Source organism: Schistocerca gregaria, unplaced genomic scaffold (genome assembly GCF_023897955.1).
Source record: "Schistocerca gregaria isolate iqSchGreg1 unplaced genomic scaffold, iqSchGreg1.2 ptg000180l, whole genome shotgun sequence".
NCBI lineage: Eukaryota > Metazoa > Arthropoda > Insecta > Orthoptera > Acrididae > Schistocerca > Schistocerca gregaria.
This window is the reverse complement of record NW_026061730.1, coordinates 11,914,635-11,936,635: the sequence shown is the minus strand read 5'-3', so window position 1 is coordinate 11,936,635 and position 22,001 is coordinate 11,914,635. Positions and strand designations below refer to the sequence as shown.

General features: G+C 49.5%; 15 non-coding genes across 15 annotated transcripts; all 15 read left to right on the top strand.

Moving 5' to 3' along the window:
* The first annotated feature begins 166 nt into the window (after positions 1-166).
* On the top strand, positions 167-240 carry Trnat-agu (transfer RNA threonine (anticodon AGU)). Its single transcript has one exon. It is a non-coding gene; the product is annotated as a tRNA-Thr (tRNA).
* A 1,374-nt stretch (positions 241-1,614) lies between these two features.
* On the top strand, positions 1,615-1,688 carry Trnat-agu (transfer RNA threonine (anticodon AGU)). Its single transcript has one exon. It is a non-coding gene; the product is annotated as a tRNA-Thr (tRNA).
* A 1,386-nt stretch (positions 1,689-3,074) lies between these two features.
* On the top strand, positions 3,075-3,148 carry Trnat-agu (transfer RNA threonine (anticodon AGU)). Its single transcript has one exon. It is a non-coding gene; the product is annotated as a tRNA-Thr (tRNA).
* Positions 3,149-4,533: 1,385 nt separating this feature from the next.
* On the top strand, positions 4,534-4,607 carry Trnat-agu (transfer RNA threonine (anticodon AGU)). The gene has a single exon. It is a non-coding gene; the product is annotated as a tRNA-Thr (tRNA).
* Positions 4,608-5,993: 1,386 nt separating this feature from the next.
* On the top strand, positions 5,994-6,067 carry Trnat-agu (transfer RNA threonine (anticodon AGU)). The gene has a single exon. It is a non-coding gene; the product is annotated as a tRNA-Thr (tRNA).
* A 1,385-nt stretch (positions 6,068-7,452) lies between these two features.
* Positions 7,453-7,526, top strand: Trnat-agu (transfer RNA threonine (anticodon AGU)). Its single transcript has one exon. It is a non-coding gene; the product is annotated as a tRNA-Thr (tRNA).
* A 1,390-nt stretch (positions 7,527-8,916) lies between these two features.
* On the top strand, positions 8,917-8,990 carry Trnat-agu (transfer RNA threonine (anticodon AGU)). Its single transcript has one exon. It is a non-coding gene; the product is annotated as a tRNA-Thr (tRNA).
* Positions 8,991-10,365: 1,375 nt separating this feature from the next.
* Trnat-agu (transfer RNA threonine (anticodon AGU)) lies at positions 10,366-10,439 on the top strand. The gene has a single exon. It is a non-coding gene; the product is annotated as a tRNA-Thr (tRNA).
* A 1,387-nt stretch (positions 10,440-11,826) lies between these two features.
* Positions 11,827-11,900, top strand: Trnat-agu (transfer RNA threonine (anticodon AGU)). The gene has a single exon. It is a non-coding gene; the product is annotated as a tRNA-Thr (tRNA).
* Positions 11,901-13,286: 1,386 nt separating this feature from the next.
* On the top strand, positions 13,287-13,360 carry Trnat-agu (transfer RNA threonine (anticodon AGU)). Its single transcript has one exon. It is a non-coding gene; the product is annotated as a tRNA-Thr (tRNA).
* A 1,387-nt stretch (positions 13,361-14,747) lies between these two features.
* Trnat-agu (transfer RNA threonine (anticodon AGU)) lies at positions 14,748-14,821 on the top strand. The gene has a single exon. It is a non-coding gene; the product is annotated as a tRNA-Thr (tRNA).
* Positions 14,822-16,197: 1,376 nt separating this feature from the next.
* Positions 16,198-16,271, top strand: Trnat-agu (transfer RNA threonine (anticodon AGU)). Its single transcript has one exon. It is a non-coding gene; the product is annotated as a tRNA-Thr (tRNA).
* Positions 16,272-17,650: 1,379 nt separating this feature from the next.
* Trnat-agu (transfer RNA threonine (anticodon AGU)) lies at positions 17,651-17,724 on the top strand. The gene has a single exon. It is a non-coding gene; the product is annotated as a tRNA-Thr (tRNA).
* Positions 17,725-19,103: 1,379 nt separating this feature from the next.
* Trnat-agu (transfer RNA threonine (anticodon AGU)) lies at positions 19,104-19,177 on the top strand. Its single transcript has one exon. It is a non-coding gene; the product is annotated as a tRNA-Thr (tRNA).
* Positions 19,178-20,552: 1,375 nt separating this feature from the next.
* Positions 20,553-20,626, top strand: Trnat-agu (transfer RNA threonine (anticodon AGU)). Its single transcript has one exon. It is a non-coding gene; the product is annotated as a tRNA-Thr (tRNA).
* The last annotated feature ends 1,375 nt before the right edge of the window (positions 20,627-22,001 follow it).

Below are 22,001 nucleotides of genomic sequence, written 5' to 3'. Positions count from 1 at the left end.
TGCATGCCACTTTCATTGTGGCCAACTACGATTCGATACAGAATGCACGAAACCTGAAAGACACCCTCACTGATTCGTAGAGAGTAGTGTTTGTCTGCGGAATAATTGGAGTGCGAGGGTCTGTGACGTTGATATGACTGTATGTAGCACTACTAGTTATCGGGGGGGTGGGCGTAGCTCAGATGGTAGAGCGCTCGCTTAGTGTGCGAGAGGTACTGGGATCGATACCCAGCGCCTCCAGAATTTTTAACACACCTACATGCGCACCTTGCCATGCAAAAGGAATAATTCCCAACCGGCAGAGGTGTGTAGGCAGATACAAGCGAACGATTAGCATCCACAATTGCGCCATTTCACGTAAATCCCACTGCACGTTCCCATTCTTTGCGTGCAGTCGGCTGCTACTGGTGTTGCTGGTTGTGACTGCTGATAACAGATGCCGTAGCAATCAATTCATGGAGTGAGTTGTATGTTTTGCGATAGTCTGTCTCTGACAAGGAAGCACAGGTGATATAGGTGCGAACACAGGAAGCTTGCAGCCCCTCGCTGCCTGCAGACACAGAGCAGCCACACTAGAAGAGCGGCCTAAGCCGTAGGCGAAATGTGCTCATTCGCTTTGGCGCGACGTCGAACTATAAATAAGGCTGTCACTAGCGTGAGCGTCGTGTAAAGTCGGAAAAGTCATCTGCATGGGTGATTGCCAAGTTTGGGGAGCGTTTCGTAGTACGATCAGTGCAATGGGGACGCGGAAACTTGTTGTGTCCCAGTGTTTTGCAGTTGGACGACAAGAGTTTTACACAGTAGCAAAGAGCGAGGCACTGAGTTGGCATGAACAATGGAGAGCACAATAGGGCTCGAGATGTGCTTGTTACCTCAGGTGCTGTGTGATTGTGGACAAGGAGTGAAATGGACCAATTTGTGACCGCCCTTTCAATTTAAGACGTTCAAAACAGACGGAATTTGCATTCGTAATACCAGAGCATCGAAACTACTTGGAACTCTTGTGTATATGAACGTGTCCGCGCCTTTGTATTCTGGTACCTTCGCCGCTACAAACCAACCAACCATCGTGTCCGTGCACATCAGAGTCGCAAAGAATGGAGAATAGCCAGGCTTGGTCGTGTGTGTAGTTGTAGCTCAGTTGGCAGATCGTTCGCTTAGCGTGTGAACGGTCTCGGGTTCAACCCCCGGCTCCTCCATGTTTTGAGGTCAGTGCATGGTAAGTGTTGGTCGCGGCGAACATAAACGCACGCAAGAAGTTGCAAAACCAGCGTCACAGACTGATATGATGTATACTGTCATAAGGAGAGCAAGATGTAAGTGTGGGGACCGGCTGTTATCGAGTGCAGACCTGTCTTAGGTATCACGGCTTAACGTCATTGAAGTCTAGAGGTGGACAACACGTTCGTCTTACTCAGAGCGGTGTCTGAACTCTATTTTCGACGTTATGCATGCCACTTTCATTGTGGCCAACTACGATTCGATACAGAATGCACGAAACCTGAAAGACACCCTCACTGATTCGTAGAGAGTAGTGTTTGTCTGCGGAATAATTGGAGTGCGAGGGTCTGTGACGTTGATATGACTGTATGTAGCACTACTAGTTATCGGGGGGGTGGGCGTAGCTCAGATGGTAGAGCGCTCGCTTAGTGTGCGAGAGGTACTGGGATCGATACCCAGCGCCTCCAGAATTTTTAACACACCTACATGCGCACCTTGCCATGCAAGTGGAATAATTCCCAACCGGCAGAGGTGTGTAGGCAGATACAAGCGAACGATTAGCATCCACAATTGCGCCGATTTCACGTAAATCCCACTGCACGTTCCCATTCTTTGCGTGCAGTCGGCTGCTACTGGTGTTGCTGGTTGTGACTGCTGATAACAGATGCCGTAGCAATCAATTCATGGAGTGAGTTGTATGTTTTGCGATAGTCTGTCTCTGACAAGGAAGCACAGGTGATATAGGTGCGAACACAGGAAGCTTGCAGCCCCTCGCTGCCTGCAGACACAGAGCAGCCACACTAGAAGAGCGGCCTAAGCCGTAGGCGAAATGTGCTCATTCGCTTTGGCGCGACGTCGAACTATAAATAAGGCTGTCACTAGCGTGAGCGTTGCGTGAGCGTCGTGTAAAGTCGGAAAAGTCATCTGCATGGGTGATTGCCAAGTTTGGGGAGCGTTTCGTAGTGCGATCAGTGCAATGGGGACGCGGAAACTTGTTGTGTCCCAGTGTTTTGCAGTTGGACGACAAGAGTTTTACACAGTAGCAAAGAGCGAGGCACTGAGTTGGCATGAACAATGGAGAGCACAATAGGGCTCGAGATGTGCTTGTTACCTCAGGTGCTGTGTGATTGTGGACAAGGAGTGAAATGGACCAATTTGTGACCGCCCTTTCAATTTAAGACGTTCAAAACAGACGGAATTTGCATTCGTAATACCAGAGCATCGAAACTACTTGGAACTCTTGTGTATATGAACGTGTCCGCGCCTTTGTATTCTGGTACCTTCGCCGCTACAAACCAACCAACCATCGTGTCCGTGCACATCAGAGTCGCAAAGAATGGAGAATAGCCAGGCTTGGTCGTGTGTGTAGATGTAGCTCAGTTGGCAGATCGTTCGCTTAGCGTGTGAACGGTCTCGGGTTCAAGCCCCGGCTCCTCCATGTTTTGTGGTCAGTGCATGGTAAGTGTTGGTCGCGGCGAACATAAACGCACGCAAGAAGTTGCAAAACCAGCGTCACAGACTGATATGATGTATACTGTCATAAGGAGAGCAAGATGTAAGTGTGGGGACCGGCTGTTATCGAGTGCAGACCTGTCTTAGGTATCACGGCTTAACGTCATTGAAGTCTAGAGGTGGACAACACGTTCGTCTTACTCAGAGCGGTGTCTGAACTCTATTTTCGACGTTATGCATGCCACTTTCATTGTGGCCAACTACGATTCGATACAGAATGCACGAAACCTGAAAGACACCCTCACTGATTCGTAGAGAGTAGTGTTTGTCTGCGGAATAATTGGAGTGCGAGGGTCTGTGACGTTGATATGACTGTATGTAGCACTACTAGTTATCGGGGGGGTGGGCGTAGCTCAGATGGTAGAGCGCTCGCTTAGTGTGCGAGAGGTACTGGGATCGATACCCAGCGCCTCCAGAATTTTTAACACACCTACATGCGCACCTTGCCATGCAAAAGGAATAATTCCCAACCGGCAGAGGTGTGTAGGCAGATACAAGCGAACGATTAGCATCCACAATTGCGCCATTTCACGTAAATCCCACTGCACGTTCCCATTCTTTGCGTGCAGTCGGCTGCTACTGGTGTTGCTGGTTGTGACTGCTGATAACAGATGCCGTAGCAATCAATTCATGGAGTGAGTTGTATGTTTTGCGATAGTCTGTCTCTGACAAGGAAGCACAGGTGATATAGGTGCGAACACAGGAAGCTTGCAGCCCCTCGCTGCCTGCAGACACAGAGCAGCCACACTAGAAGAGCGGCCTAAGCCGTAGGCGAAATGTGCTCATTCGCTTTGGCGCGACGTCGAACTATAAATAAGGCTGTCACTAGCGTGAGCGTTGCGTGAGCGTCGTGTAAAGTCGGAAAAGTCATCTGCATGGGTGATTGCCAAGTTTGGGGAGCGTTTCGTAGTACGATCAGTGCAATGGGGACGCGGAAACTTGTTGTGTCCCAGTGTTTTGCAGTTGGACGACAAGAGTTTTACACAGTAGCAAAGAGCGAGGCACTGAGTTGGCATGAACAATGGAGAGCACAATAGGGCTCGAGATGTGCTTGTTACCTCAGGTGCTGTGTGATTGTGGACAAGGAGTGAAATGGACCAATTTGTGACCGCCCTTTCAATTTAAGACGTTCAAAACAGACGGAATTTGCATTCGTAATACCAGAGCATCGAAACTACTTGGAACTCTTGTGTATATGAACGTGTCCGCGCCTTTGTATTCTGGTACCTTCGCCGCTACAAACCAACCAACCATCGTGTCCGTGCACATCAGAGTCGCAAAGAATGGAGAATAGCCAGGCTTGGTCGTGTGTGTAGTTGTAGCTCAGTTGGCAGATCGTTCGCTTAGCGTGTGAACGGTCTCGGGTTCAACCCCCGGCTCCTCCATGTTTTGAGGTCAGTGCATGGTAAGTGTTGGTCGCGGCGAACATAAACGCACGCAAGAAGTTGCAAAACCAGCGTCACAGACTGATATGATGTATACTGTCATAAGGAGAGCAAGATGTAAGTGTGGGGACCGGCTGTTATCGAGTGCAGACCTGTCTTAGGTATCACGGCTTAACGTCATTGAAGTCTAGAGGTGGACAACACGTTCGTCTTACTCAGAGCGGTGTCTGAACTCTATTTTCGACGTTATGCATGCCACTTTCATTGTGGCCAACTACGATTCGATACAGAATGCACGAAACCTGAAAGACACCCTCACTGATTCGTAGAGAGTAGTGTTTGTCTGCGGAATAATTGGAGTGCGAGGGTCTGTGACGTTGATATGACTGTATGTAGCACTACTAGTTATCGGGGGGGTGGGCGTAGCTCAGATGGTAGAGCGCTCGCTTAGTGTGCGAGAGGTACTGGGATCGATACCCAGCGCCTCCAGAATTTTTAACACACCTACATGCGCACCTTGCCATGCAAGTGGAATAATTCCCAACCGGCAGAGGTGTGTAGGCAGATACAAGCGAACGATTAGCATCCACAATTGCGCCGATTTCACGCAAATCCCACTGCACGTTCCCATTCTTTGCGTGCAGTCGGCTGCTACTGGTGTTGCTGGTTGTGACTGCTGATAACAGATGCCGTAGCAATCAATTCATGGAGTGAGTTGTATGTTTTGCGATAGTCTGTCTCTGACAAGGAAGCACAGGTGATATAGGTGCGAACACAGGAAGCTTGCAGCCCCTCGCTGCCTGCAGACACAGAGCAGCCACACTAGAAGAGCGGCCTAAGCCGTAGGCGAAATGTGCTCATTCGCTTTGGCGCGACGTCGAACTATAAATAAGGCTGTCACTAGCGTGAGCGTTGCGTGAGCGTCGTGTAAAGTCGGAAAAGTCATCTGCATGGGTGATTGCCAAGTTTGGGGAGCGTTTCGTAGTGCGATCAGTGCAATGGGGACGCGGAAACTTGTTGTGTCCCAGTGTTTTGCAGTTGGACGACAAGAGTTTTACACAGTAGCAAAGAGCGAGGCACTGAGTTGGCATGAACAATGGAGAGCACAATAGGGCTCGAGATGTGCTTGTTACCTCAGGTGCTGTGTGATTGTGGACAAGGAGTGAAATGGACCAATTTGTGACCGCCCTTTCAATTTAAGACGTTCAAAACAGACGGAATTTGCATTCGTAATACCAGAGCATCGAAACTACTTGGAACTCTTGTGTATATGAACGTGTCCGCGCCTTTGTATTCTGGTACCTTCGCCGCTACAAACCAACCAACCATCGTGTCCGTGCACATCAGAGTCGCAAAGAATGGAGAATAGCCAGGCTTGGTCGTGTGTGTAGATGTAGCTCAGTTGGCAGATCGTTCGCTTAGCGTGTGAACGGTCTCGGGTTCAAGCCCCGGCTCCTCCATGTTTTGTGGTCAGTGCATGGTAAGTGTTGGTCGCGGCGAACATAAACGCACGCAAGAAGTTGCAAAACCAGCGTCACAGACTGATATGATGTATACTGTCATAAGGAGAGCAAGATGTAAGTGTGGGGACCGGCTGTTATCGAGTGCAGACCTGTCTTAGGTATCACGGCTTAACGTCATTGAAGTCTAGAGGTGGACAACACGTTCGTCTTACTCAGAGCGGTGTCTGAACTCTATTTTCGACGTTATGCATGCCACTTTCATTGTGGCCAACTACGATTCGATACAGAATGCACGAAACCTGAAAGACACCCTCACTGATTCGTAGAGAGTAGTGTTTGTCTGCGGAATAATTGGAGTGCGAGGGTCTGTGACGTTGATATGACTGTATGTAGCACTACTAGTTATCGGGGGGGTGGGCGTAGCTCAGATGGTAGAGCGCTCGCTTAGTGTGCGAGAGGTACTGGGATCGATACCCAGCGCCTCCAGAATTTTTAACACACCTACATGCGCACCTTGCCATGCAAAAGGAATAATTCCCAACCGGCAGAGGTGTGTAGGCAGATACAAGCGAACGATTAGCATCCACAATTGCGCCATTTCACGTAAATCCCACTGCACGTTCCCATTCTTTGCGTGCAGTCGGCTGCTACTGGTGTTGCTGGTTGTGACTGCTGATAACAGATGCCGTAGCAATCAATTCATGGAGTGAGTTGTATGTTTTGCGATAGTCTGTCTCTGACAAGGAAGCACAGGTGATATAGGTGCGAACACAGGAAGCTTGCAGCCCCTCGCTGCCTGCAGACACAGAGCAGCCACACTAGAAGAGCGGCCTAAGCCGTAGGCGAAATGTGCTCATTCGCTTTGGCGCGACGTCGAACTATAAATAAGGCTGTCACTAGCGTGAGCGTTGCGTGAGCGTCGTGTAAAGTCGGAAAAGTCATCTGCATGGGTGATTGCCAAGTTTGGGGAGCGTTTCGTAGTACGATCAGTGCAATGGGGACGCGGAAACTTGTTGTGTCCCAGTGTTTTGCAGTTGGACGACAAGAGTTTTACACAGTAGCAAAGAGCGAGGCACTGAGTTGGCATGAACAATGGAGAGCACAATAGAGCTCGAGATGTGCTTGTTACCTCAGGTGCTGTGTGATTGTGGACAAGGAGTGAAATGGACCAATTTGTGAGCGCCCTTTCAATTTAAGACGTTCAAAACAGACGGAATTTGCATTCGTAATACCAGAGCATCGAAACTACTTGGAACTCTTGTGTATATGAACGTGTCCGCGCCTTTGTATTCTGGTACCTTCGCCGCTACAAACCAACCAACCATCGTGTCCGTGCACATCAGAGTCGCAAAGAATGGAGAATAGCCAGGCTTGGTCGTGTGTGTAGATGTAGCTCAGTTGGCAGATCGTTCGCTTAGCGTGTGAACGGTCTCGGGTTCAAGCCCCGGCTCCTCCATGTTTTGTGGTCAGTGCATGGTAAGTGTTGGTCGCGGCGAACATAAACGCACGCAAGAAGTTGCAAAACCAGCGTCACAGACTGATATGATGTATACTGTCATAAGGAGAGCAAGATGTAAGTGTGGGGACCGGCTGTTATCGAGTGCAGACCTGTCTTAGGTATCACGGCTTAACGTCATTGAAGTCTAGAGGTGGACAACACGTTCGTCTTACTCAGAGCGGTGTCTGAACTCTATTTTCGACGTTATGCATGCCACTTTCATTGTGGCCAACTACGATTCGATACAGAATGCACGAAACCTGAAAGACACCCTCACTGATTCGTAGAGAGTAGTGTTTGTCTGCGGAATAATTGGAGTGCGAGGGTCTGTGACGTTGATATGACTGTATGTAGCACTACTAGTTATCGGGGGGGTGGGCGTAGCTCAGATGGTAGAGCGCTCGCTTAGTGTGCGAGAGGTACTGGGATCGATACCCAGCGCCTCCAGAATTTTTAACACACCTACATGCGCACCTTGCCATGCAAAAGGAATAATTCCCAACCGGCAGAGGTGTGTAGGCAGATACAAGCGAACGATTAGCATCCACAATTGCGCCATTTCACGTAAATCCCACTGCACGTTCCCATTCTTTGCGTGCAGTCGGCTGCTACTGGTGTTGCTGGTTGTGACTGCTGATAACAGATGCCGTAGCAATCAATTCATGGAGTGAGTTGTATGTTTTGCGATAGTCTGTCTCTGACAAGGAAGCACAGGTGATATAGGTGCGAACACAGGAAGCTTGCAGCCCCTCGCTGCCTGCAGACACAGAGCAGCCACACTAGAAGAGCGGCCTAAGCCGTAGGCGAAATGTGCTCATTCGCTTTGGCGCGACGTCGAACTATAAATAAGGCTGTCACTAGCGTGAGCGTTGCGTGAGCGTCGTGTAAAGTCGGAAAAGTCATCTGCATGGGTGATTGCCAAGTTTGGGGAGCGTTTCGTAGTACGATCAGTGCAATGGGGACGCGGAAACTTGTTGTGTCCCAGTGTTTTGCAGTTGGACGACAAGAGTTTTACACAGTAGCAAAGAGCGAGGCACTGAGTTGGCATGAACAATGGAGAGCACAATAGAGCTCGAGATGTGCTTGTTACCTCAGGTGCTGTGTGATTGTGGACAAGGAGTGAAATGGACCAATTTGTGAGCGCCCTTTCAATTTAAGACGTTCAAAACAGACGGAATTTGCATTCGTAATACCAGAGCATCGAAACTACTTGGAACTCTTGTGTATATGAACGTGTCCGCGCCTTTGTATTCTGGTACCTTCGCCGCTACAAACCAACCAACCATCGTGTCCGTGCACATCAGAGTCGCAAAGAATGGAGAATAGCCAGGCTTGGTCGTGTGTGTAGATGTAGCTCAGTTGGCAGATCGTTCGCTTAGCGTGTGAACGGTCTCGGGTTCAAGCCCCGGCTCCTCCATGTTTTGTGGTCAGTGCATGGTAAGTGTTGGTCGCGGCGAACATAAACGCACGCAAGAAGTTGCAAAACCAGCGTCACAGACTGATATGATGTATACTGTCATAAGGAGAGCAAGATGTAAGTGTGGGGACCGGCTGTTATCGAGTGCAGACCTGTCTTAGGTATCACGGCTTAACGTCATTGAAGTCTAGAGGTGGACAACACGTTCGTCTTACTCAGAGCGGTGTCTGAACTCTATTTTCGACGTTATGCGTGCCACTTTCATTGTGGCCAACTACGATTCGATACAGAATGCACGAAACCTGAAAGACACCCTCACTGATTCGTAGAGAGTAGTGTTTGTCTGCGGAATAATGGGAGTGCGAGGGTCTGTGACGTTGATATGACTGTATGTAGCACTACTAGTTATCGGGGGGGGGGGGTGGGCGTAGCTCAGATGGTAGAGCGCTCGCTTAGTGTGCGAGAGGTACTGGGATCGATACCCAGCGCCTCCAGAATTTTTAACACACCTACATGCGCACCTTGCCATGCAAGAGGAATAATTCCCAACCGGCAGAGGTGTGTAGGCAGATACAAGCGAACGATTAGCATCCACAATTGCGCCGATTTCACGTAAATCCCACTGCACGTTCCCATTCTTTGCGTGCAGTCGGCTGCTACTGGTGTTGCTGGTTGTGACTGCTGATAACAGATGCCGTAGCAATCAATTCATGGAGTGAGTTGTATGTTTTGCGATAGTCTGTCTCTGACAAGGAAGCACAGGTGATATAGGTGCGAACACAGGAAGCTTGCAGCCCCTCGCTGCCTGCAGACACAGAGCAGCCACACTAGAAGAGCGGCCTAAGCCGTAGGCGAAATGTGCTCATTCGCTTTGGCGCGACGTCGAACTATAAATAAGGCTGTCACTAGCGTGAGCGTCGTGTAAAGTCGGAAAAGTCATCTGCATGGGTGATTGCCAAGTTTGGGGAGCGTTTCGTAGTACGATCAGTGCAATGGGGACGCGGAAACTTGTTGTGTCCCAGTGTTTTGCAGTTGGACGACAAGAGTTTTACACAGTAGCAAAGAGCGAGGCACTGAGTTGGCATGAACAATGGAGAGCACAATAGGGCTCGAGATGTGCTTGTTACCTCAGGTGCTGTGTGATTGTGGACAAGGAGTGAAATGGACCAATTTGTGACCGCCCTTTCAATTTAAGACGTTCAAAACAGACGGAATTTGCATTCGTAATACCAGAGCATCGAAACTACTTGGAACTCTTGTGTATATGAACGTGTCCGCGCCTTTGTATTCTGGTACCTTCGCCGCTACAAACCAACCAACCATCGTGTCCGTGCACATCAGAGTCGCAAAGAATGGAGAATAGCCAGGCTTGGTCGTGTGTGTAGATGTAGCTCAGTTGGCAGATCGTTCGCTTAGCGTGTGAACGGTCTCGGGTTCAAGCCCCGGCTCCTCCATGTTTTGTGGTCAGTGCATGGTAAGTGTTGGTCGCGGCGAACATAAACGCACGCAAGAAGTTGCAAAACCAGCGTCACAGACTGATATGATGTATACTGTCATAAGGAGAGCAAGATGTAAGTGTGGGGACCGGCTGTTATCGAGTGCAGACCTGTCTTAGGTATCACGGCTTAACGTCATTGAAGTCTAGAGGTGGACAACACGTTCGTCTTACTCAGAGCGGTGTCTGAACTCTATTTTCGACGTTATGCATGCCACTTTCATTGTGGCCAACTACGATTCGATACAGAATGCACGAAACCTGAAAGACACCCTCACTGATTCGTAGAGAGTAGTGTTTGTCTGCGGAATAATTGGAGTGCGAGGGTCTGTGACGTTGATATGACTGTATGTAGCACTACTAGTTATCGGGCGGGTGGGCGTAGCTCAGATGGTAGAGCGCTCGCTTAGTGTGCGAGAGGTACTGGGATCGATACCCAGCGCCTCCAGAATTTTTAACACACCTACATGCGCACCTTGCCATGCAAAAGGAATAATTCCCAACCGGCAGAGGTGTGTAGGCAGATACAAGCGAACGATTAGCATCCACAATTGCGCCGATTTCACGTAAATCCCACTGCACGTTCCCATTCTTTGCGTGCAGTCGGCTGCTACTGGTGTTGCTGGTTGTGACTGCTGATAACAGATGCCGTAGCAATCAATTCATGGAGTGAGTTGTATGTTTTGCGATAGTCTGTCTCTGACAAGGAAGCACAGGTGATATAGGTGCGAACACAGGAAGCTTGCAGCCCCTCGCTGCCTGCAGACACAGAGCAGCCACACTAGAAGAGCGGCCTAAGCCGTAGGCGAAATGTGCTCATTCGCTTTGGCGCGACGTCGAACTATAAATAAGGCTGTCACTAGCGTGAGCGTTGCGTGAGCGTCGTGTAAAGTCGGAAAAGTCATCTGCATGGGTGATTGCCAAGTTTGGGGAGCGTTTCGTAGTACGATCAGTGCAATGGGGACGCGGAAACTTGTTGTGTCCCAGTGTTTTGCAGTTGGACGACAAGAGTTTTACACAGTAGCAAAGAGCGAGGCACTGAGTTGGCATGAACAATGGAGAGCACAATAGAGCTCGAGATGTGCTTGTTACCTCAGGTGCTGTGTGATTGTGGACAAGGAGTGAAATGGACCAATTTGTGAGCGCCCTTTCAATTTAAGACGTTCAAAACAGACGGAATTTGCATTCGTAATACCAGAGCATCGAAACTACTTGGAACTCTTGTGTATATGAACGTGTCCGCGCCTTTGTATTCTGGTACCTTCGCCGCTACAAACCAACCAACCATCGTGTCCGTGCACATCAGAGTCGCAAAGAATGGAGAATAGCCAGGCTTGGTCGTGTGTGTAGATGTAGCTCAGTTGGCAGATCGTTCGCTTAGCGTGTGAACGGTCTCGGGTTCAAGCCCCGGCTCCTCCATGTTTTGTGGTCAGTGCATGGTAAGTGTTGGTCGCGGCGAACATAAACGCACGCAAGAAGTTGCAAAACCAGCGTCACAGACTGATATGATGTATACTGTCATAAGGAGAGCAAGATGTAAGTGTGGGGACCGGCTGTTATCGAGTGCAGACCTGTCTTAGGTATCACGGCTTAACGTCATTGAAGTCTAGAGGTGGACAACACGTTCGTCTTACTCAGAGCGGTGTCTGAACTCTATTTTCGACGTTATGCGTGCCACTTTCATTGTGGCCAACTACGATTCGATACAGAATGCACGAAACCTGAAAGACACCCTCACTGATTCGTAGAGAGTAGTGTTTGTCTGCGGAATAATGGGAGTGCGAGGGTCTGTGACGTTGATATGACTGTATGTAGCACTACTAGTTATCGGGGGGGGTGGGCGTAGCTCAGATGGTAGAGCGCTCGCTTAGTGTGCGAGAGGTACTGGGATCGATACCCAGCGCCTCCAGAATTTTTAACACACCTACATGCGCACCTTGCCATGCAAGAGGAATAATTCCCAACCGGCAGAGGTGTGTAGGCAGATACAAGCGAACGATTAGCATCCACAATTGCGCCGATTTCACGTAAATCCCACTGCACGTTCCCATTCTTTGCGTGCAGTCGGCTGCTACTGGTGTTGCTGGTTGTGACTGCTGATAACAGATGCCGTAGCAATCAATTCATGGAGTGAGTTGTATGTTTTGCGATAGTCTGTCTCTGACAAGGAAGCACAGGTGATATAGGTGCGAACACAGGAAGCTTGCAGCCCCTCGCTGCCTGCAGACACAGAGCAGCCACACTAGAAGAGCGGCCAGAGCCGTAGGCGAAATGTGCTCATTCGCTTTGGCGCGACGTCGAACTATAAATAAGGCTGTCACTAGCGTGAGCGTTGCGTGAGCGTCGTGTAAAGTCGGAAAAGTCATCTGCATGGGTGATTGCCAAGTTTGGGGAGCGTTTCGTAGTACGATCAGTGCAATGGGGACGCGGAAACTTGTTGTGTCCCAGTGTTTTGCAGTTGGACGACAAGAGTTTTACACAGTAGCAAAGAGCGAGGCACTGAGTTGGCATGAACAATGGAGAGCACAATAGGGCTCGAGATGTGCTTGTTACCTCAGGTGCTGTGTGATTGTGGACAAGGAGTGAAATGGACCAATTTGTGACCGCCCTTTCAATTTAAGACGTTCAAAACAGACGGAATTTGCATTCGTAATACCAGAGCATCGAAACTACTTGGAACTCTTGTGTATATGAACGTGTCCGCGCCTTTGTATTCTGGTACCTTCGCCGCTACAAACCAACCAACCATCGTGTCCGTGCACATCAGAGTCGCAAAGAATGGAGAATAGCCAGGCTTGGTTGTGTGTGTAGATGTAGCTCAGTTGGCAGATCGTTCGCTTAGCGTGTGAACGGTCTCGGGTTCAAGCCCCGGCTCCTCCATGTTTTGTGGTCAGTGCATGGTAAGTGTTGGTCGCGGCGAACATAAACGCACGCAAGAAGTTGCAAAACCAGCGTCACAGACTGATATGATGTATACTGTCATAAGGAGAGCAAGATGTAAGTGTGGGGACCGGCTGTTATCGAGTGCAGACCTGTCTTAGGTATCACGGCTTAACGTCATTGAAGTCTAGAGGTGGACAACACGTTCGTCTTACTCAGAGCGGTGTCTGAACTCTATTTTCGACGTTATGCATGCCACTTTCATTGTGGCCAACTACGATTCGATACAGAATGCACGAAACCTGAAAGACACCCTCACTGATTCGTAGAGAGTAGTGTTTGTCTGCGGAATAATTGGAGTGCGAGGGTCTGTGACGTTGATATGACTGTATGTAGCACTACTAGTTATCGGGGGGGTGGGCGTAGCTCAGATGGTAGAGCGCTCGCTTAGTGTGCGAGAGGTACTGGGATCGATACCCAGCGCCTCCAGAATTTTTAACACACCTACATGCGCACCTTGCCATGCAAAAGGAATAATTCCCAACCGGCAGAGGTGTGTAGGCAGATACAAGCGAACGATTAGCATCCACAATTGCGCCGATTTCACGTAAATCCCACTGCACGTTCCCATTCTTTGCGTGCAGTCGGCTGCTACTGGTGTTGCTGGTTGTGACTGCTGATAACAGATGCCGTAGCAATCAATTCATGGAGTGAGTTGTATGTTTTGCGATAGTCTGTCTCTGACAAGGAAGCACAGGTGATATAGGTGCGAACACAGGAAGCTTGCAGCCCCTCGCTGCCTGCAGACACAGAGCAGCCACACTAGAAGAGCGGCCTAAGCCGTAGGCGAAATGTGCTCATTCGCTTTGGCGCGACGTCGAACTATAAATAAGGCTGTCACTAGCGTGAGCGTTGCGTGAGCGTCGTGTAAAGTCGGAAAAGTCATCTGCATGGGTGATTGCCAAGTTTGGGGAGCGTTTCGTAGTACGATCAGTGCAATGGGGACGCGGAAACTTGTTGTGTCCCAGTGTTTTGCAGTTGGACGACAAGAGTTTTACACAGTAGCAAAGAGCGAGGCACTGAGTTGGCATGAACAATGGAGAGCACAATAGAGCTCGAGATGTGCTTGTTACCTCAGGTGCTGTGTGATTGTGGACAAGGAGTGAAATGGACCAATTTGTGAGCGCCCTTTCAATTTAAGACGTTCAAAACAGACGGAATTTGCATTCGTAATACCAGAGCATCGAAACTACTTGGAACTCTTGTGTATATGAACGTGTCCGCGCCTTTGTATTCTGGTACCTTCGCCGCTACAAACCAACCAACCATCGTGTCCGTGCACATCAGAGTCGCAAAGAATGGAGAATAGCCAGGCTTGGTCGTGTGTGTAGATGTAGCTCAGTTGGCAGATCGTTCGCTTAGCGTGTGAACGGTCTCGGGTTCAAGCCCCGGCTCCTCCATGTTTTGTGGTCAGTGCATGGTAAGTGTTGGTCGCGGCGAACATAAACGCACGCAAGAAGTTGCAAAACCAGCGTCACAGACTGATATGATGTATACTGTCATAAGGAGAGCAAGATGTAAGTGTGGGGACCGGCTGTTATCGAGTGCAGACCTGTCTTAGGTATCACGGCTTAACGTCATTGAAGTCTAGAGGTGGACAACACGTTCGTCTTACTCAGAGCGGTGTCTGAACTCTATTTTCGACGTTATGCGTGCCACTTTCATTGTGGCCAATTACGATTCGATACAGAATGCACGAAACCTGAAAGACACCCTCACTGATTCGTAGAGAGTAGTGTTTGTCTGCGGAATAATGGGAGTGCGAGGGTCTGTGACGTTGATATGACTGTATGTAGCACTACTAGTTATCGGGGGGGGTGGGCGTAGCTCAGATGGTAGAGCGCTCGCTTAGTGTGCGAGAGGTACTGGGATCGATACCCAGCGCCTCCAGAATTTTTAACACACCTACATGCGCACCTTGCCATGCAAGAGGAATAATTCCCAACCGGCAGAGGTGTGTAGGCAGATACAAGCGAACGATTAGCATCCACAATTGCGCCGATTTCACGTAAATCCCACTGCACGTTCCCATTCTTTGCGTGCAGTCGGCTGCTACTGGTGTTGCTGGTTGTGACTGCTGATAACAGATGCCGTAGCAATCAATTCATGGAGTGAGTTGTATGTTTTGCGATAGTCTGTCTCTGACAAGGAAGCACAGGTGATATAGGTGCGAACACAGGAAGCTTGCAGCCCCTCGCTGCCTGCAGACACAGAGCAGCCACACTAGAAGAGCGGCCTAAGCCGTAGGCGAAATGTGCTCATTCGCTTTGGCGCGACGTCGAACTATAAATAAGGCTGTCACTAGCGTGAGCGTCGTGTAAAGTCGGAAAAGTCATCTGCATGGGTGATTGCCAAGTTTGGGGAGCGTTTCGTAGTACGATCAGTGCAATGGGGACGCGGAAACTTGTTGTGTCCCAGTGTTTTGCAGTTGGACGACAAGAGTTTTACACAGTAGCAAAGAGCGAGGCACTGAGTTGGCATGAACAATGGAGAGCACAATAGGGCTCGAGATGTGCTTGTTACCTCAGGTGCTGTGTGATTGTGGACAAGGAGTGAAATGGACCAATTTGTGACCGCCCTTTCAATTTAAGACGTTCAAAACAGACGGAATTTGCATTCGTAATACCAGAGCATCGAAACTACTTGGAACTCTTGTGTATATGAACGTGTCCGCGCCTTTGTATTCTGGTACCTTCGCCGCTACAAACCAACCAACCATCGTGTCCGTGCACATCAGAGTCGCAAAGAATGGAGAATAGCCAGGCTTGGTCGTGTGTGTAGATGTAGCTCAGTTGGCAGATCGTTCGCTTAGCGTGTGAACGGTCTCGGGTTCAAGCCCCGGCTCCTCCATGTTTTGTGGTCAGTGCATGGTAAGTGTTGGTCGCGGCGAACATAAACGCACGCAAGAAGTTGCAAAACCAGCGTCACAGACTGATATGATGTATACTGTCATAAGGAGAGCAAGATGTAAGTGTGGGGACCGGCTGTTATCGAGTGCAGACCTGTCTTAGGTATCACGGCTTAACGTCATTGAAGTCTAGAGGTGGACAACACGTTCGTCTTACTCAGAGCGGTGTCTGAACTCTATTTTCGACGTTATGCGTGCCACTTTCATTGTGGCCAACTACGATTCGATACAGAATGCACGAAACCTGAAAGACACCCTCACTGATTCGTAGAGAGTAGTGTTTGTCTGCGGAATAATGGGAGTGCGAGGGTCTGTGACGTTGTTATGACTGTATGTAGCACTACTAGTTATCGGGGGGGGTGGGCGTAGCTCAGATGGTAGAGCGCTCGCTTAGTGTGCGAGAGGTACTGGGATCGATACCCAGCGCCTCCAGAATTTTTAACACACCTACATGCGCACCTTGCCATGCAAGAGGAATAATTCCCAACCGGCAGAGGTGTGTAGGCAGATACAAGCGAACGATTAGCATCCACAATTGCGCCGATTTCACGTAAATCCCACTGCACGTTCCCATTCTTTGCGTGCAGTCGGCTGCTACTGGTGTTGCTGGTTGTGACTGCTGATAACAGATGCCGTAGCTATCAATTCATGGAGTGAGTTGTATGTTTTGCGATAGTCTGTCTCTGACAAGGAAGCACAGGTGATATAGGTGCGAACACAGGAAGCTTGCAGCCCCTCGCTGCCTGCAGACACAGAGCAGCCACACTAGAAGAGCGGCCTAAGCCGTAGGCGAAATGTGCTCATTCGCTTTGGCGCGACGTCGAACTATAAATAAGGCTGTCACTAGCGTGAGCGTCGTGTAAAGTCGGAAAAGTCATCTGCATGGGTGATTGCCAAGTTTGGGGAGCGTTTCGTAGTACGATCAGTGCAATGGGGACGCGGAAACTTGTTGTGTCCCAGTGTTTTGCAGTTGGACGACAAGAGTTTTACACAGTAGCAAAGAGCGAGGCACTGAGTTGGCATGAACAATGGAGAGCACAATAGGGCTCGAGATGTGCTTGTTACCTCAGGTGCTGTGTGATTGTGGACAAGGAGTGAAATGGACCAATTTGTGACCGCCCTTTCAATTTAAGACGTTCAAAACAGACGGAATTTGCATTCGTAATACCAGAGCATCGAAACTACTTGGAACTCTTGTGTATATGAACGTGTCCGCGCCTTTGTATTCTGGTACCTTCGCCGCTACAAACCAACCAACCATCGTGTCCGTGCACATCAGAGTCGCAAAGAATGGAGAATAGCCAGGCTTGGTCGTGTGTGTAGATGTAGCTCAGTTGGCAGATCGTTCGCTTAGCGTGTGAACGGTCTCGGGTTCAAGCCCCGGCTCCTCCATGTTTTGTGGTCAGTGCATGGTAAGTGTTGGTCGCGGCGAACATAAACGCACGCAAGAAGTTGCAAAACCAGCGTCACAGACTGATATGATGTATACTGTCATAAGGAGAGCAAGATGTAAGTGTGGGGACCGGCTGTTATCGAGTGCAGACCTGTCTTAGGTATCACGGCTTAACGTCATTGAAGTCTAGAGGTGGACAACACGTTCGTCTTACTCAGAGCGGTGTCTGAACTCTATTTTCGACGTTATGCGTGCCACTTTCATTGTGGCCAACTACGATTCGATACAGAATGCACGAAACCTGAAAGACACCCTCACTGATTCGTAGAGAGTAGTGTTTGTCTGCGGAATAATGGGAGTGCGAGGGTCTGTGACGTTGATATGACTGTATGTAGCACTACTAGTTATCGGGGGGGGGGGTGGGCGTAGCTCAGATGGTAGAGCGCTCGCTTAGTGTGCGAGAGGTACTGGGATCGATACCCAGCGCCTCCAGAATTTTTAACACACCTACATGCGCACCTTGCCATGCAAGAGGAATAATTCCCAACCGGCAGAGGTGTGTAGGCAGATACAAGCGAACGATTAGCATCCACAATTGCGCCGATTTCACGTAAATCCCACTGCACGTTCCCATTCTTTGCGTGCAGTCGGCTGCTACTGGTGTTGCTGGTTGTGACTGCTGATAACAGATGCCGTAGCAATCAATTCATGGAGTGAGTTGTATGTTTTGCGATAGTCTGTCTCTGACAAGGAAGCACAGGTGATATAGGTGCGAACACAGGAAGCTTGCAGCCCCTCGCTGCCTGCAGACACAGAGCAGCCACACTAGAAGAGCGGCCTAAGCCGTAGGCGAAATGTGCTCATTCGCTTTGGCGCGACGTCGAACTATAAATAAGGCTGTCACTAGCGTGAGCGTCGTGTAAAGTCGGAAAAGTCATCTGCATGGGTGATTGCCAAGTTTGGGGAGCGTTTCGTAGTACGATCAGTGCAATGGGGACGCGGAAACTTGTTGTGTCCCAGTGTTTTGCAGTTGGACGACAAGAGTTTTACACAGTAGCAAAGAGCGAGGCACTGAGTTGGCATGAACAATGGAGAGCACAATAGGGCTCGAGATGTGCTTGTTACCTCAGGTGCTGTGTGATTGTGGACAAGGAGTGAAATGGACCAATTTGTGACCGCCCTTTCAATTTAAGACGTTCAAAACAGACGGAATTTGCATTCGTAATACCAGAGCATCGAAACTACTTGGAACTCTTGTGTATATGAACGTGTCCGCGCCTTTGTATTCTGGTACCTTCGCCGCTACAAACCAACCAACCATCGTGTCCGTGCACATCAGAGTCGCAAAGAATGGAGAATAGCCAGGCTTGGTCGTGTGTGTAGATGTAGCTCAGTTGGCAGATCGTTCGCTTAGCGTGTGAACGGTCTCGGGTTCAAGCCCCGGCTCCTCCATGTTTTGTGGTCAGTGCATGGTAAGTGTTGGTCGCGGCGAACATAAACGCACGCAAGAAGTTGCAAAACCAGCGTCACAGACTGATATGATGTATACTGTCATAAGGAGAGCAAGATGTAAGTGTGGGGACCGGCTGTTATCGAGTGCAGACCTGTCTTAGGTATCACGGCTTAACGTCATTGAAGTCTAGAGGTGGACAACACGTTCGTCTTACTCAGAGCGGTGTCTGAACTCTATTTTCGACGTTATGCGTGCCACTTTCATTGTGGCCAACTACGATTCGATACAGAATGCACGAAACCTGAAAGACACCCTCACTGATTCGTAGAGAGTAGTGTTTGTCTGCGGAATAATGGGAGTGCGAGGGTCTGTGACGTTGATATGACTGTATGTAGCACTACTAGTTATCGGGGGGGGGGGTGGGCGTAGCTCAGATGGTAGAGCGCTCGCTTAGTGTGCGAGAGGTACTGGGATCGATACCCAGCGCCTCCAGAATTTTTAACACACCTACATGCGCACCTTGCCATGCAAGAGGAATAATTCCCAACCGGCAGAGGTGTGTAGGCAGATACAAGCGAACGATTAGCATCCACAATTGCGCCGATTTCACGTAAATCCCACTGCACGTTCCCATTCTTTGCGTGCAGTCGGCTGCTACTGGTGTTGCTGGTTGTGACTGCTGATAACAGATGCCGTAGCAATCAATTCATGGAGTGAGTTGTATGTTTTGCGATAGTCTGTCTCTGACAAGGAAGCACAGGTGATATAGGTGCGAACACAGGAAGCTTGCAGCCCCTCGCTGCCTGCAGACACAGAGCAGCCACACTAGAAGAGCGGCCTAAGCCGTAGGCGAAATGTGCTCATTCGCTTTGGCGCGACGTCGAACTATAAATAAGGCTGTCACTAGCGTGAGCGTCGTGTAAAGTCGGAAAAGTCATCTGCATGGGTGATTGCCAAGTTTGGGGAGCGTTTCGTAGTACGATCAGTGCAATGGGGACGCGGAAACTTGTTGTGTCCCAGTGTTTTGCAGTTGGACGACAAGAGTTTTACACAGTAGCAAAGAGCGAGGCACTGAGTTGGCATGAACAATGGAGAGCACAATAGGGCTCGAGATGTGCTTGTTACCTCAGGTGCTGTGTGATTGTGGACAAGGAGTGAAATGGACCAATTTGTGACCGCCCTTTCAATTTAAGACGTTCAAAACAGACGGAATTTGCATTCGTAATACCAGAGCATCGAAACTACTTGGAACTCTTGTGTATATGAACGTGTCCGCGCCTTTGTATTCTGGTACCTTCGCCGCTACAAACCAACCAACCATCGTGTCCGTGCACATCAGAGTCGCAAAGAATGGAGAATAGCCAGGCTTGGTCGTGTGTGTAGATGTAGCTCAGTTGGCAGATCGTTCGCTTAGCGTGTGAACGGTCTCGGGTTCAAGCCCCGGCTCCTCCATGTTTTGTGGTCAGTGCATGGTAAGTGTTGGTCGCGGCGAACATAAACGCACGCAAGAAGTTGCAAAACCAGCGTCACAGACTGATATGATGTATACTGTCATAAGGAGAGCAAGATGTAAGTGTGGGGACCGGCTGTTATCGAGTGCAGACCTGTCTTAGGTATCACGGCTTAACGTCATTGAAGTCTAGAGGTGGACAACACGTTCGTCTTACTCAGAGCGGTGTCTGAACTCTATTTTCGACGTTATGCGTGCCACTTTCATTGTGGCCAACTACGATTCGATACAGAATGCACGAAACCTGAAAGACACCCTCACTGATTTATAGAGAGTAGTGTTTGTCTGCGGAATAATGGGAGTGCGAGGGTCTGTGACGTTGATATGACTGTATGTAGCACTACTAGTTATCGGGGGGGTGGGCGTAGCTCAGATGGTAGAGCGCTCGCTTAGTGTGCGAGAGGTACTGGGATCGATACCCAGCGCCTCCAGAATTTTTAACACACCTACATGCGCACCTTGCCATGCAAGAGGAATAATTCCCAACCGGCAGAGGTGTGTAGGCAGATACAAGCGAACGATTAGCATCCACAATTGCGCCGATTTCACGTAAATCCCACTGCACGTTCCCATTCTTTGCGTGCAGTCGGCTGCTACTGGTGTTGCTGGTTGTGACTGCTGATAACAGATGCCGTAGCAATCAATTCATGGAGTGAGTTGTATGTTTTGCGATAGTCTGTCTCTGACAAGGAAGCACAGGTGATATAGGTGCGAACACAGGAAGCTTGCAGCCCCTCGCTGCCTGCAGACACAGAGCAGCCACACTAGAAGAGCGGCCTAAGCCGTAGGCGAAATGTGCTCATTCGCTTTGGCGCGACGTCGAACTATAAATAAGGCTGTCACTAGCGTGAGCGTCGTGTAAAGTCGGAAAAGTCATCTGCATGGGTGATTGCCAAGTTTGGGGAGCGTTTCGTAGTACGATCAGTGCAATGGGGACGCGGAAACTTGTTGTGTCCCAGTGTTTTGCAGTTGGACGACAAGAGTTTTACACAGTAGCAAAGAGCGAGGCACTGAGTTGGCATGAACAATGGAGAGCACAATAGGGCTCGAGATGTGCTTGTTACCTCAGGTGCTGTGTGATTGTGGACAAGGAGTGAAATGGACCAATTTGTGACCGCCCTTTCAATTTAAGACGTTCAAAACAGACGGAATTTGCATTCGTAATACCAGAGCATCGAAACTACTTGGAACTCTTGTGTATATGAACGTGTCCGCGCCTTTGTATTCTGGTACCTTCGCCGCTACAAACCAACCAACCATCGTGTCCGTGCACATCAGAGTCGCAAAGAATGGAGAATAGCCAGGCTTGGTCGTGTGTGTAGATGTAGCTCAGTTGGCAGATCGTTCGCTTAGCGTGTGAACGGTCTCGGGTTCAAGCCCCGGCTCCTCCATGTTTTGTGGTCAGTGCATGGTAAGTGTTGGTCGCGGCGAACATAAACGCACGCAAGAAGTTGCAAAACCAGCGTCACAGACTGATATGATGTATACTGTCATAAGGAGAGCAAGATGTAAGTGTGGGGACCGGCTGTTATCGAGTGCAGACCTGTCTTAGGTATCACGGCTTAACGTCATTGAAGTCTAGAGGTGGACAACACGTTCGTCTTACTCAGAGCGGTGTCTGAACTCTATTTTCGACGTTATGCGTGCCACTTTCATTGTGGCCAACTACGATTCGATACAGAATGCACGAAACCTGAAAGACACCCTCACTGATTCGTAGAGAGTAGTGTTTGTCTGCGGAATAATGGGAGTGCGAGGGTCTGTGACGTTGATATGACTGTATGTAGCACTACTAGTTATCGGGGG